The following is a 16,149-nucleotide window of genomic DNA, read 5'->3' as shown; positions in this document are numbered from 1 at the left end:
TTGGGAAAACTGGAGATCCATAAGCAGAAGAATGAAACTAGACCCCTGTCTCATGCCACACACAAAAATTAAATCAAAATAGATTAAATACTTATATCTAAGACCTCAGACTGTGAAACTATTATAAGAAAATATTGACGAAACACTCCAGGACATTGGGCTGGGCAAAGATTTCCTGAGATCACAGAGCAAAAATGGACAAACAGGATTATATCAAGCATAGCAAAGGAAACAATAAAGTGAAGAGACAATCCACAGAATGGGAGAAAATATTTGCAAATTACCCATCTGACAAGGGATTAATAACCAGAACATATAAGGAGCTCAAATAACTCAACAGAAAAAAAATCCAATTTAAAAATGGTAAAAGAACTGCATAGATATTTCTTAGAAAAGGATGTACAAATAGCTAACGCATATATGAAAAAATGCTCAACATCATTAGTCATCAGAGAAACACAAGTGAAAACTACAATAAGATATAATCTCACCCCAGTTAAAATGGTTTTTATGAAAAAGACAGCAATAATGATTGCTGGTGAGGATATAGAGAAAGGGGAACCCTTGCAAGCTGCTGGTGAGAATGCAAATTAGCACAGCCATTTTGGAAAACAATATGGATGTTCCTCAAAAAACTAAAAATCAAACTCTCTTATGATCCAGCAATCCCACTGCTGGGTATATATCCAAAACAACAAAAAAAGGAAAATTAGTATATCAAAGCGATATCTGCATTCCCATGTTTATTGCAGTACTACTTAAAATACTAAGATATGGAATAAACCTGTGTTCATGAGCAGATGAATGGATAAGAAATCCTGTTGTTTGAAACAACATGGATGGAACTGAAGGATATTATGTTAAATAAAATAAACCAGGCACAAAAAGACAAATATTTCATGTTCTCACTCATATATTGGAGCTAGAAAAAAAACTGAGCTCATGGAGGTAGAGAATAGAATAGAATGGTGGTTAGCAGAGGCTGGGAAGGGTAGTGGAAAGGGGGACAGAAAGGGGATGGCTAGTGGGTAAAAAATACAGTTACACAGAAGGAGTAAGATCTAGAGTTTGGTAGCACAATGGGGCAATTATAATAAATTAACAATAATTTATTGCATATTTTAAAATAACTAAGAGTGGAATTGGAATGTTTCTAACACAAAAAAATGATAAATGCTTGAAGTTATGAATACCCCAATGTATTAGTCTGTTCGCACATTGCTATAAAGAATTGAGAATGGGTAATTTATAAAGAAAAGAGGTGTAGCTGACTCACAGTTCTACAGGCAGTATAGGAAGCATGGCTTGGGAGGCCTCAGGAAACTTACAATCATGGTGGAGGGCGAAGGGGAAGCAAGCGTGTCTTCACTTGGCAGCAGGAGAGAGAGATCAAAGGGGTAAGTGCTACACACTTTTAAACAACCAGATCTCCTGAGAACTCCAATATGAGAACAGCAAGGGGGAAGTTTGCCCCCATGATTCAATCACCTCCAACCAGGCCCCTCCTTCAACATGTGGGGATTATAATTGGATATGAGATTTGGGCGGGGACACAGAACTAAACCATATCACCCAGTTACCATGATTTGATTATTATACATTTTATGTTTGTAGCAAAATATCACATGTACCCCATAAATATGTACAACTAACATGCATCCATAATAATTGAAAATGAAAAATTAAAAAAACAGATTCTTGAAAGAAAAAGGACATCATAATAAATTTCTGACTTGGGTCAAATTGATATTTATATGAAAGCAACATAAAGCTGTTCTTAGATATCAAAGACTCAGGTCAAAAAACCCAAGTTCCCTTAAGGAAACTGCTAAAGATACTAGCCAAAACACCTAGAGATAACTGAAAATTAAATACTAAAAACAAACAAAGGCATCAAGGCTTTAAAGAACTATGGAAACCAAAGCCAATAAAAACTTAACATCATCCTACATAGTTATTTTGAATTTGGTTACAAAATAGTATAGAAAAAGTATCTGCCAGAGATAATCTAGAAGGTTACAAAAGGCCAATTCATAATAGAAGTCACATGAACCTTCATAGACCAAAGGACATAGAATAAAATGAAGAAAACTTTTTAAGTATAAGGAGAAACTCACAACAATAACAAATATATGGGACAAAAAATCAGAATAAAGCAATGTCAGATTAAGAAAGTGAAAATAAACAACACATGGGTGATCTGAATAACAAATACTAAGGCTAAATTAATAAATATCCCACATTTTTAAACCTATAGAAAGATAGCTTTCTTTCAAGTGTTCTTGGCACATTTAAAAAGCTGACCACATACTGGGCCATAAGGCCCCAAATCCCCCAAAGTGTAAATTGTTGTCAACCAAATTCTCTGCCCACAAAGAAGTAAATGAAACAATTGAAAGGAAAAGCTCTGTAACATGAACAAAAAATCTCAACCCTTGTAAATTTAAAAAATACTTTCTAATATATCCATCTAAGGTAATAATTTTATAAATGGGAAATGTTTTAAAAGCAAATATATTTACCATATCTTTAAAAAAAATGAAAACAACCTATGACAAGTGAGGGAATGATTAAGATACTTACTAAGTGATGTTAGACAAATTAATCTGTCGGAGCCTGTATTTTCTTATCTGTAAACTGGGGATAATTATCTCCTTCAATGGGTTGTTGTGAAGATTATATTAGATAATGCTTGTGAAATATTTCAACCTCTGTGCTTAGTATCAAGAGAACATCAGTACGTCTTATCTAATAAGGTTGTCATCGAAGTTATGCTTATGATGAGTTTGCAATAATCCAGAGAAATGCTGATATTATTGAGGAAAAGTGTGGAATAGTAATGTGAAATATATTCGACTGAAACAACAGTAAATAAGTATGTGTTACCCAAATAAAATTGTGCCTCAAGCACTCACCTGAAGCACTGTCTTAGCACAGTGGCAAAGCAAAAGAAACACAAACTGATTCTTAGAAAGCTGTGAACCATGTAGCTGCTTATGAATAGAGAGGTGTGGCTTACCTCACCTGTTACACATCTTACAGTGAACCTCCTAAAAAAGTCTCTTTGACATGTTGCCCTCTGGAGTCTCACCTTTCATGACAACTGCTCAAATCTGTCTTTCTGCCTCTCAGGACCTGGGATCTCTTCCTTTCAGGTCCTTCTTCATCCCTTCTTACAGGGCTAGCCATCATTCTCTGCTTGTCTTACTTGCATTCCCATCCATTACTTCCCTCTGACAAATAAACAAATCTTTCTTGGGACTTACCCTTTTTTAAGGGGGTTGGGTTGGTTTTAATATGTGACTATTTAAAATTCAGTAACTGTATCTCTGTCATGTAACAGGAAGCAACATTGACGTTTTCCCTCTGCAACAACAATACATGAAAAACAAAACAAACTGGAAGGAAATACACTAGAAAGCAACACTAATTGTTTCTGGACAATGAGGCTATAACTTGTTCCTGCCATTTTCTACTTTACTTTTGATTTCAAATTTTCTACAATGCACATGTCTTGCTTTTTAAAAAAATGTGAGATAAAATCCACATGCTACACAACTTATTCTTTTAAAGTATACAATTCATTGGTGTTTATGATATTCACAGGGTGGTGCAACCATTCCTGCTATTTAATTCCAGAATACTTCCATTATCCCCCAAAGAAACCTTGTATCCACGTATCCACTAGCAGTCATTCTCTATTCTCATTCACCCCAGCTCTGGCAACCACAAATCTACTTTCTGTCTCTACAGATTTTCCTATTCTGGACACTTCATGTGAACGGAATCATGCAATATGTGGTCTATTGTGTCTGTCTTCTTTCACTTAGCGTAGTATTTGCAGTTTCATCCATATTGTAGCACCTTTCAGTACTGCATTACTTTTTATGGCTGAATAATATTCTTAGACATATTATTTCTATAATGAGAAAGATGTTTTAGCTTTTTAAAAACTAATGGATAGATTAAGTATAACCCTTGATTGCCACTTCTACTAAGAGTACACTTCTACTAAGAGTACAACCCAATCATAATACATGATTTTTGATAACACATAAATTGTTTTTCAAAACCATATGTACATAAAAAGCATAGAGAGTCTGCTAAACCTGTTTCTTTCTCTGACTCGAGCTCTCACATTAAAAAAACCCCACAGGAATCAAAATGATGTTTTTCTGAATATCAAACACAGAAATTGAACCATATAAAAAGACAGCTGTGGATATTCAGGACAAACACATACAATTCTATCTCAAACAGAAGATGAAAAATTCTTGGCTTTTAAATCTTGAGCATTCAAAGGGAATACTTACGGTAACTGAAATGAGCAATTTTAAAAAACTGGAAACAGGGCACATGAAATATTCTGTGGCAATCAATTGTAGTTAAAGGTAGTCTAAGCTCAGATCAATATAGCATAATTCAGCTTTACATTCATTAAGAAGAAAGTAGTTCTAGATTTGTTGGTATGCATGCCATGTATGTATTTGTGTACCTGGAAATCACAAACACATAAATATTGATGCACACTCAGTGCCCAAATTTAACGTTGCAATCTTTACTTGGAAAGGCAGACTTCGACATATTTTCAGTGACAAGGGAGACATCCTGATGGAAGCTAACAGTAGCTAGCTCATATAAAGTAATGGTTCAGGCAAACATAGAATTCTGTAAATGAAGGACTTACCCTGGACATAAAATGTGAGGTGTTTCAAACACACTGAGGGTGGAGTCGGGTGGTGAGCAGAAGTAGGGCACTGGTGTACTGGTTCTTGATCTAGGTGCCAGTTACATAGGTATGTTCAGTTTGCAAAAAGTCATCAGGATGTACATTTGCGATCTGCATACATTTCTCTATGTGTTATACTTCAATACTTTCTTAAAGTAAAAAAAAAAAAAAAAGAAAGAAAGAAACAAGAAACTCTACACATTGATTTTGGAGGCCCTATCATCCTCATGGGGGTGGGGCTTAACTAAGAGCTGGATGGGGAAGTTTTGTCAAGAATTAATAATCAAAATATTGGTCAAGTCTTTAGAGATGGCAAAGTTGTAAGTGCTCATTTAAGAAAGCTAGTACCAAGGCTGTAGACTGTGGGTGTTTAAAAACCCATACTCATGAAGAAAAGTCTCCACAGCCTTCTGTAGTAAGTTACTCATTGAAAGCATTCTCTAAAGATGTTACCAGGTTAGCTTCTGGAGCAGCAGGGTGACCACCTGCTGTGGTCTGCTGATACAATGACAATCAAGCAATTGTATGTAAACATTCATGAGACTATTATACGCTCGTTAGGACTAGGCTGTGCTTTGATTCAGGCAAAGGAAGAAACGTTTTGTCAGGTTTTCACAGCAACGTTAGACCATAAACGCAAAAGTGCTGGTGGAAAATTAACCAGACTTCCTAAGATCTCTTACTTTATTTGAAGTTATTGGCTAATAACAACGAATAGTTTCCAGTTGGTATTTTTCAGGGCATGTTCCTATACCTTCCAACTTTAGGTAGAAATTATTACATGAAAGATTGTACGATTTTAAAAAGCAGGATGAAGCACTGTTTGTGGAAGTGGAAAATGATACCAGTCTGGAATGCGACTAGAAATTTTAAGTCAAAAGACTTTAAAATGTCGTAACTTTCATCCAATTTTAAGGTTTTATTCCTGGAAAAATAATAAATGTATAGAAAAAGATTTCATTTAAAGAATGTTCATCAGCTGGGTATGGTGGCTCAAACCTGTAATCGCAGCACTTTGGGAGGTCGAGGCAGGCAGATCACGAGGTCAGGAGTTCTAGACCAGCCTGGCCAACATAGTGAAACCTCGTCTCTACTAAAAATACAAAAATTAGTTGGGTGTGGTGGCACACGCCTGTAGTCCAAGTTACCTGGGAGGCTGAGGCAGGAGGCGGAGGTTGCGGTGAGCCGAGACCACGCCATTGCACTCCAGCCTGGGTGACAGAGTGAGACTCCGTCAAAAAAAAAAAAAAAAAGAATATTCATCATCATATCACTATTTGTGGAAACAAAAATAACTTTAGAAGTCCAAACACAGGAGATGGATTAAAGAAAAATGAATATATGTCCATCAAAAATGTGCTATAGGAGTACACTTATTGTTATATTAAGATGTTCATGATAAATCTTTACATTAAAAAAGATTTAAAAATTTACAGAATAACACCACTCCTTAAAAATTATGTGCCTAAATTCACACAAAAAGATTGAGATAGAGATATACTAAAACACTAATGCCAACATCTTTTATAGGATAGGATTATAATTCATTTTAATTTTTTTATTTTTCTCATCTATATATTCCATCTCTTCTGTAGTGAACATATGTTCTTTGTGAAACAAAGAAATTTTACAAAAAAGAGGGCGTGGAGGTAGGAAAACAAGGAAATAAAATACCTTCGTGAGTGAGAAAACATTCTTCCTTCATTATGTGAAATTAACATCTACTCTTGACCTTGTCTCTGTATACCTTAAGAACTTTGTGTGAAATGTCTTTTATATGGTAGGGAACAGCCTTGCTGCTCCTGGACCCTTCTTTTCAATCCTGAGCAGATGTCCCACTCATCAGTATGTCATCTTGGAGTTCCTGGTTATTCAGCTCCCTTTACTTCTATCAAAGGAACTAATACCTCAATAGGCCCAACCACAAAAACTACGTAGCCCCTCAGCCTAGAACAATGCAACAAGGATATACCTGTTGCATGCTAGGAGTAGGAACAAGGCCATGGGAAAACATTCTCTAATCTTTCCAGATCAAGTCATGAGACTTCGAGAGACTTCAGTAGTCATGTCAGAAGAGAGTCCCTGGTCTACTTCAAATAAATAGAGTTTAAAGAATATTAGAATCTGATCTAAGGGTTCATTGTTGACTTTTGTTTGATACACACAAAGGGAAACAAGTTCCTTTACTTGAAGCCTCTTTCCAGGAGCCTTAATGATCAGCTGCCAAATTTAGCCTTTGGCTCCATGTCCACTGTGTCGATTATTCTCCCATGCTTACTGAAGTGAGGCCAAATCTCATCCCTATTTAGAGAGAACAAATGCAGATATCTTGATGAAATGGAGAGCTGGTGAACCTGTATTGTAAAGAGCCAGGAGAACATACTCTAATGAATGGAAGCACATGGGCCTCATGGCTTATGTTTTAAAAGTACGTTCACATGAAAGGATCAATGGCCGTGGGCGTGTTATATGAGACATAGAGAGGAGGGGAAGATACAGAGAAGGCAGTTGAGATTGGCTGCTCATTGGACTCACTGGGGGATTTGTTTTGTTTTGCATACTGCTATCTGTACAAGAATGTTCTTGGCAGCACTATCCAAAATAGCCAACAACTGGAAACAACCCATCAACAGTAGAATGGATAAAAAATAATAAATTGAGGCCTATTTATACAATGGAATATTATACACCACTAAAAATGAATGAACTACTGCTACACACATTATGGATGAATCTCAGAAACATAATGTCGAAGCCAGGCACAAAAGAATACATAGGATATGATTTCATTTATATAAAGTCCAAAAGCAGGCAAAACTAATTTATGGTACTAGAAGTCAAGATAAGGGTTACATTGATTGGGTAGTGGCTGGATAGGCGCATGAGAAGGGCCTCTGGGTGCTGGTAATGTTCTGTTTCTATATTTAGGTGCTGGTTATGTGAGTGTATTCAATTTAGGAAAATTTTTTATATACTTATAATTTGTTTTTCAAATATAAGATATACTTCAATAAAACAGTTTTAGTTCAGATTCCTGGGCCCTAACACGGATCTACTAAAACTGTAGGCTCTAAGTTATTTGAGGTATTCAGTGTAAAGCAAGGTTGGGAATCACTACACCAGATGATCTATATCCATTGGTGTGCAGAAGCCAGTCCCTACTAGCCCACAAGAACTAGCTGTTAAATTTTTAGGAATTTTGCAGGCCCATTAGTGCCAGTATTAAAAATTAAATTACATCAGTTTACAATTACATAAATTATACTAAAAACAAAGATAATAAGTACTCAAAACGCATCACTTTCTAGCTATTTCTGTTTACTATTATCTATATTTTGAGGCTATTCACGCCAATTTTATCTATATGGTGAAAGTACAATACAATGGTGTGACACCGCGTCATCTCTTTCCAACTCTGTGCTCAGCCACATCAGCAGCTTGAAATTGGACGTGGTGGGAATATTTACACCACAGAAATCAGCAGCCACTACCAATCAGTGCTTGCTTTATTGTTCTAGATCTAAGAAAATAATTTAAAACTGTTAATAATGGAGATTAAACTTAAAAGTGTGCTATATGTGTAGGTGTGGCACTATGAATAGTACGTTTGAAAAATATTCTTTCAGTATTAAAAATTATCATCCAGTTCAGCAAGGAAGTGATTCACATCATGGATGAATGAGTAGAGTTCTGACATACATCTTTGATGTTTCACTTTTGTCTTACTGATTAACACAAAAGAAAATACCTGCCAGCATTTATATGGGAGCTGCACCCCTTAATCAACTGCAACATAGGTTGGCCTATGGGTAGAAGAGTTCTGCAAAAAACAACAAAAGCATACTGTGAGACCTAACCGGCTATACTGAATTTACAATAACAAGTATTACAGAGTTTATTATTATTTGTAAACAGTGTACTACACATTCTTTATGTCACTACAATTTATGTCAATTTGTGTATGCACATACACGCATTTTACTTTTTTCCAGGAGAGCTGGTTGATTTACCAGGTCATCACCACCTACATCCCCCCTATGTTTAAGATTCCATGGCTCTCTATTATGATTCAAGAAACAAGCAAATAAAATAAGGTCTGGCTATGGCCTATGAAGCATGAATGTCAGCATAAGATATAGTAACCACTATTCTTTAGGACCTCATGACTCAAAGTGTGGTCCACAGACCAGCAGCACTGGCATCAATGGGGAGCTTGTTAGAAATGCATGATCTCAGGCCCCATCCCAGAATTACTGAATCAGAATCTGCACTTTAACAAGATGCCCATTCTTGTTGTACACACGTGAAAGCTTGTGCACAGCTTTAAAAGCAATTAATTCCTTGGTAAGAATAAAAACTTACATATAATCAGTTTGAGATTAGTAGAAGGTTAAGGACAATATAGCAACTGGTGAGTTCTCAGCACCTAGCCCCAGTTCAGCCACTTCCTAGCACTGGGAGAGACATATACTTGCTACTTTTAAATTTGAAGAAAAGGACATCCATCTTGCAACATGCATTTACCAAATACTAAAAGTGAAATTGCACCATCAGGATAATAAAGTCTATTCTAGGCCACTTGGATTATTACTAAAAAAGGAAAAACAGGTACAAGTATTTAAAAAATATGTATCAAAGCAGTAGCTTTCCTCCACATATGTGATGAATTGGAGGTGTTGGCAAGGACTTGGTTCCAAAAGTCCAAAGCAGGGCAGCAAGTGCCACATGACGAAATGTGGCAGCTGGGGAGAGGAGTGCAGAAAACACTTCCCAGCGATGTAATTTAGGCCAGGGTACTTATCAAGTGCTGCCGGTGAAATGGGGAAATTGTGGTGTTTATGCTTTTCCTATCAATATATCAGTCAGCAACACGAGACAAAAAGAAAAGGCAGGAGCAGCATACCTCAAATACTCAATACTACAGTGAATTGAAGTGAAGGTAGGAAAGTCTCACATTTCAAAATTGAAAGCAAAAATTTTCTACTGGCAATAATATTCTCCGGAAATATTTCTTAGTTATCTGGCTGGAAATAGTGGCTTTGAGATACAAAGTTCCATGTAGAACACACGTTAGCTACTTAGGAACAGTGTCTGGAAGGAAATGAGAGCCACAAATCTGCAAAAGAAGCTTGGTGTTAGTTTGCAGCAGAAACTAAGGCAATAAAATAATTCAATGCAAGTAAACTTTGGCAACCCTAGAGTGTGAAGAAAACAAATGTAATGGAGACTGGGCCACTGGAACCCAGAGACACCACTGGGCCTGTTGTGTTCAAGAAAAAAAAGGTTCCTATAACCATTCCTTGCAAATCAGAATTCAAATGACTCCAGTAAATTTAGAGACAAAATGATACAACTGCCCTAATATGTTAAAACACTTTCTTTTGACATACTCTAGGAAGGCTAAGAAGAGAGCTAACCCTTATTGAGCACCTACTATGTGCTTTACATGCATGAGGCTTTTATAACATCCTCATAACCCTCTGATGGGGGAGGGGATACTGTTCCCATTTTACAGTTGAGGAAAGTAAGGTCATACTTCACCTAAGTTGCATAGTTAATGAAAAGCCAGAGTTTGGTCAAAATGAAAAAGCGCCAAATGGATCACATAACAAAGACAGCTTGGAAGGGTTCTTGTAACAAAGACAGCTTAGAAGGGTGTTATGTTTTGAATAAGAGAAAAAGACTATTTTATCTCCCACACCACCGAAGATAAGTGAGGTTTCTCCTAGTACCCACCATATCTTTACACGACTAGAATTCTCTTATCAGCATTTCTGGATGTACCTTGGGTTTCACATGTATATCATACTTGCTAGTTGTATTTCAGGCTATGTTGGAAGATTTAGAAGACTTGGCACTTTTCAGGCAGTGTTATGTAACGGAACTGGGCTTTGGCTGGGACTTGGAAGCCTGGGTTCAGTTCAGACGGTGTCACTTATTAACTATGAGAGTAGTCAAGTTACGTTGTCTCTCTGGGTGCCAGTGTTTTCCATCCACATGAGGTTGGGCTAGGTATCCTTAATAAGGACATTCCTGGCTCCATGATTCAACTCTCTCTGACCCAACTGTTTAAGATTGTGACACCTTCCATCAAAATACATTTAAAATGACCTAAACAGTTAGCCAATTTATCTAGGCAAAAATGTTATGTAGTTCAAATTTAAATACAAAATTTAGAAAGTAGAAACAAACCCAGAAGAATAACTTCTATGCTCCAACACCTGCAAGAGTAACCTGGAATGAAATGGTTTAAAGTGTTGCTTTTGGTGGTGGGTGCGGGGAGGTGTTATTTAGAGCAAATATATATTCAAGTTCTTAGACAGCATTGGGTGCAAATCCAAGCTCTGTTTCCTAGTAGTTCTTTAACATCTCTGAGTTCCATTTCTTGCCTCTGTAAAGTTGGAATTGATCATGAATATTAGCTGCAATTTAGTTAACGTGTCTGGCATCTAGTAGGGGCATAAATGCTAGTTTATTGTTATCACAGCAGTCATTAAGGGTTTGGTCTATGGTTGGGTAACAATTCAAAGGAAATTTCTCCACAGAGAGATAGAACCTAAGATCATAACCTTATTAACACTGGGAACTTGCCATTAACCTGTGTCTATGCAATAAATAAACTCAGGTGCACAGTGGAGACATGTAATTGCTTTCTTCTAGACCTATTGGCATCGCTTTCTTTGTAAAACTTGCTAATTCGTTCTTTAGTGGATAAAGCCTGATCAGAGGCATGCTGATGTATTTGATGACAGAGCTCAAGGAAGTTTCTGAAGACAGGAGTGTCCTGGGACATCTGGAAAAAGTGACAGTCATAATCACATGTCCATCCTTTTTGGCATCTTTTGCCAGTTTTCCAATATCTGTCCCATGGGCACAAGGAACAAAAGGTGCCAGGAAAAGGAGGAAGTGGGTTCTATTTGTTTACAAACTAAAAATAAAAAAATTCTGATGCTAACAAATAACTAATCTGTAAATATCCCATCCACTGGAGTGACTGCTTCTTGATCCTTCCCCCAAAAGCTTTCCCTTTCCTTTTCCTCTTCCCTGCTGCCCACACACTCACCCATCTCCTGCTCTCGTCTACACACACTTTTTGGAACCTCATTTTTCCCTCCCTCTCCAAGTTTTGTTTTGGTCTTGTGATGTTGGTGGGAAGCCTGGTGGAGAAGAGAAGCATTCAAATCACCTATGCTCTTTAAACCCTAAAACATGAAGCCAGAGGGAAACTTGAATGGCCTATTTTCTAAAAGGAAGACCAAGAGAAAGTTTTAAACATTTCTCTGTTTCCTACAGGTATATTTCTTGAGCAAAAAATGGCAGAATTTCAAATGTTTCCAGCCATTTTAAAAGAGGTAAGTCATGCATACTAACCAAAGCCTTATGAAATTCAAAAGAGAAAACAAATGATTGCTAAATGATTATTATTAGAGATACCATGCTAATTCCTAGATCTCTTTTGTTCATAATGTTATATGATTCAAAGTATAATTTTAGTGCTTAAAATTATAGGTTTATGGTTGCTATATTGATATTTTTGTTATATACCATTATCACAACTAACCCTGTTGATGAGGTCTTGGCCTGTAATGGGATCTTCCCAATAATAATAGTGCTGTTATAGAATGTGACCTATTTTGTAATGATCCACTATACAACAACTTTTACAGGACAGAGGTGTTATAGGGCAGCTTATAACATCCCTTTAAATGCTTAAAAAAATCTTCACTAATTAAGATTTTAGAGCTATTAGCTTGAGTGGGGGTTATCAGTACATTAAAAAAGATGATATCCTAAGGTTTGCTTTCATAATTTGTTTCCCATTTCATTTTTTAGTACCCCTTTATATAAAACTAGCTAAGAAGGATTCACAACTGTTACAAATTACTTTATGAAAAGAAAGAGGGGAGAAAGGAACTAGGGGAACAGAAGAGAGAGAAGCCTGTCAATTCAGGCAAAACCTGAAAAAGGCCTGCTTAATATTTGGTTGTTATCAGGACTTTGGTTAGGATTTATCTATTACGTATCCGAATCCATCTATGTGGTGCCTTTCAGACAAACTGAGGTTCCAGGAAAAATCCAGTACTTTTAAACATCATGCCAAATTATTATGCTTTCTCAAAGATGCCGTGCAGATTCAAACAGCTCACAATTTTAGGTTACTATGCTTGTGAAGCAATAACATCTTTGAGTTTGAGATACTGCAATTTAGCGGTTCTGGATGACTACATAATCTCTCCCTGTTGGGTTGAAATTCTACATTCTACCATTTCCCAAACTCTCACCGATTAATCATCTACCCAGACAAAAAAAATGTGCTTGGAAATCTTTTTTCATGCATATATGGAATTGCAAAGTAATTCCACAGAGTGGAAAATGCTGAACTTCTCATAAATGTACCACTGATCCCCAATTCAGCCTTCTGGCAAGTATAATCTTGATTTATTCTCTATTGTTTCATACCTGAATGTTTAACATCTTGCCTTTTAAATCTTCCGTAAAATCTTCAAGGCCAGAGACCCCCACAATAAAAACTTCCTTATATCTTTGACAGTGTCATGCCAGAAAGTACACATGAATACTTACAATTTCACTAATTTACTTAAGAGAATATAATTGATTATTTTGCAACAGCTGGGCCATTGTTATTATATGTGCTAGTAATTACCAAGTTATCTTAAACAAGTCACTTAACCTTCTTTGTCTTCAGTTTCCCTAGTGGAAAACAATTTTTCAACTAGAGAGTTTAGGTCTTAGGGTAAGACAAAAACTTTAAAAAAAAAATCCTATTTGTGCCATTTAATAGAAGTAAGAATTGAACATATTATTTAATGTCTCTAAACTTTCAACTCCTCACCTGTAGTTTGGAACTCAAGGTAGTGGTTTCACCTCCCCGAGATATTTTTTTTTCTTTTTGAAGCAGAATAAGACTATTAATATAAAGAATGCAGCACATTACCTGAACCGTGATTCATGCTCAATAAGTCAATTATTATTATATCAAGTTTCTTCCACCCCAGAGTGCTAAGATTAGCATAGAAGTAAACCCTCAATTATCAAGCACCCAGATCCCCAGTATTCTCAAGCGTGGGCACCATTCTGATGCCTAAAGTGAAAAATAAAACGTCATATGAAGGACAAACTGGGTTGAGGCCCATATTTGTACCATGGTACTCACAGAGTAAGCAATAATTTTAATAATCATTGAACTCATGACATTCATAACTGAGTCCATAAAAAGGTCAAAGACAAAATCTTTAAAAGACAAATGATTAAGAAACCTGTTCTGAAATGCATGCTCAAAATTAGATACAGAATGTTACCAATCTATAGTCATGGGTTTGCACAAAGACACTGACCTGGCTTGCTGGAAGTGAAGAACAGAACACTCGGCTCACAGCTGGACTTACCTACATAAAAGAGAGAAATACTTTATAAATTCTACTGCCTACCAGGAGTACATGGGGAGCCACTAAAATTTTCAACATACGTTGTTTTCTTTTTTTTCCCCCGAGAAAGGGAAGAATCTGCTTTACTTTTGCTAAGTGCCAGTGTTAATGTGGCATTTCTTAGGGTCAAATACATCCTGAAATAGCTAGGTTAACATTTTGCAGGATTTGTGAAAATACATTTTTGAGCACTTGGGACGATACCAAAAAAAAAAAAAAAAAAACCAAAAAACATTTGGCCGCAAACCGATAGATAACAATGAAAATCTTAGAGGCATTTTACAATACAGAAGTCATAGATGTGGTCATCCTATTCAAAATAGCATTTTTAGACAACATAATCATAATTAAAAGACCAAACAATTTTGTTTTTTCCCGTTGTATTTGTGTAACTTATCATTTGTATTATTGAGCCAATAACATCAAACTGTTAACATGTGTTTCTGTTTCCACCTGTGTGATCACACAGCTTGCGTTATGCACTTAAAAAATTTTACACTATCTTCAAACTCTGGGAAAGCAATAATGGGCAAAATTAGTATATTGACTATGATATCCTTGCTTCCTAATGATTTTCCAAAGCCTTCTGTACTAGGATCAACTGGTTAAAGCTTTTTCCCATTAGTATGTCCAAATATGATCCAGGAATCTCAGAGGAAACCATGTTTAATATAATAATTTACTGCCCACTCCACCTGTGGAGCAGAATGCAGACATTATTTATACTGAAAAGAGCTTGTGTTTATTTTCTAGCAACCAGTGACTCTCTTAGGCATCTACAAGGTTACTGGAAATGAAACGTAGTTCCAAATTTCTAAATAGCGTTTGTAAACAAACTTACCAGAGTATGTTTAAAAAGGTCTAAGGCTTGCTAAGACCAAACAAACACAGCCTATTGACTATTTACTATCTGCTGCTCGTCAGAGGACTTATACAAAGATGCAACCACCGATAACGGTATTTTTTTTTTTTTCGGTTTAGAGTATGTTAGTGTAGAACGTACACCACAGCCTCGGTTGGGGGTGGGGGAGCCCCAAACCAGTGAAATCTCAAGCTGAGCGTTTGGCTGGAGTTCAACAAGGCTCAGTGAACAGCACAGGATGGGGAAGTTCAAAGTCAGGGCGACTCTTTTGGTCTTAACTTCCTAGATTTTCCTAGATCTGGGTGCCTCTGTGTATATATTAACCTTCATGCATTTTTGCCCCCAGCAAATGTGTACAGTCAGCTCCAAAGGCACAGCTTGTGTGCTAACGTGCAAAGCCAAGTCAAAACCCTGTGCTTGGCGCTCCCTTCTAACTTTTTGGCTTGTCCAAGTCTAAATATTGACATTGCTCCTCAGTTGAGATGTTTGATACTGCTGGGGATGGAAACGGTGCAGCTAACAGTAGGATCTAATGATATATTTGTACATAGTTGTGCCTGCCTTCCACTTCCTTTCGGGGGGCAGAGGGCTGGATTCTCTTGCCTGCACATCTCCCCTTGATTGTTTTCCCCAAAGCCGAGCACACACAGACAAGGTAAGGTGTTCTGCAAGCCCCTCATGGCAGCTTCTCCTGTTGTCACAGCAACTCACAACAGACTCCATAGACACGGGGTTGCGGGGGAGGGGAGGGGAACGCCAAACTGTGGGCTGGTCAGTCAACTCTCAAGAGGGTGCAAGCACCAAAGGGGCTAGCTTATTCCCCTGTTCGGGTCCTCCGGTACCCGCCCTGCCTCCCCACACTGGCCTTCGAAGGGGAAGCGCCTTCTAGTCGGCGCGGCACCACCCCCTCCCTGGCGCAGCCAGCCTGATAAGGGTGCCTGTTGTACATTTTCTCAGCTCCAAGTTAGGGGTGCGGCTGTGCGGGCGCTCCTAGAAATCTCTTGTGCTCGCCTCTGATGGGAGGGTTCCTGGCCTCTCGGAGAGGCGAGGGCGGCCCCCCTAGCGGCTCGGTCCCACAACTCTCTCTCTGGGCGCTGCTGGCCGCGTGGCAC

The 16,149-nt window shown here is 37.5% G+C and overlaps 1 protein-coding gene across 3 annotated transcripts in view; it reads right to left on the bottom strand.

Annotated features, from left to right (window-relative positions):
• The window catches only part of RHOBTB1 (Rho-related BTB domain containing 1), a 132,844-nt gene that overhangs the window by 60,388 nt on the left and 56,307 nt on the right, over nt 1-16,149 (bottom strand). The window contains exons 1-2 of one of the 3 annotated variants that reach the window (XM_011988316.1): nt 14,086-14,137; nt 8,478-8,549 (exon numbers count right to left, since the gene is read on the bottom strand). The gene's annotated coding sequence lies outside the window, so the exon portion shown is untranslated. Of the gene's footprint in view, nt 1-8,477; nt 8,550-14,085; nt 14,138-16,149 lie in introns of those variants that run through there. The other 2 variants (XM_011988315.1, XM_011988318.1) reach the window with 2 other exon arrangements.

This window comes from Mandrillus leucophaeus, unplaced genomic scaffold (assembly GCF_000951045.1).
Source record: "Mandrillus leucophaeus isolate KB7577 unplaced genomic scaffold, Mleu.le_1.0 Scaffold327, whole genome shotgun sequence".
NCBI classification, from domain to species: Eukaryota; Metazoa; Chordata; class Mammalia; order Primates; family Cercopithecidae; genus Mandrillus; species Mandrillus leucophaeus.
Note: the sequence above shows the minus strand (reverse complement) of the source record. Positions and strands in the feature narration are given on the sequence as shown.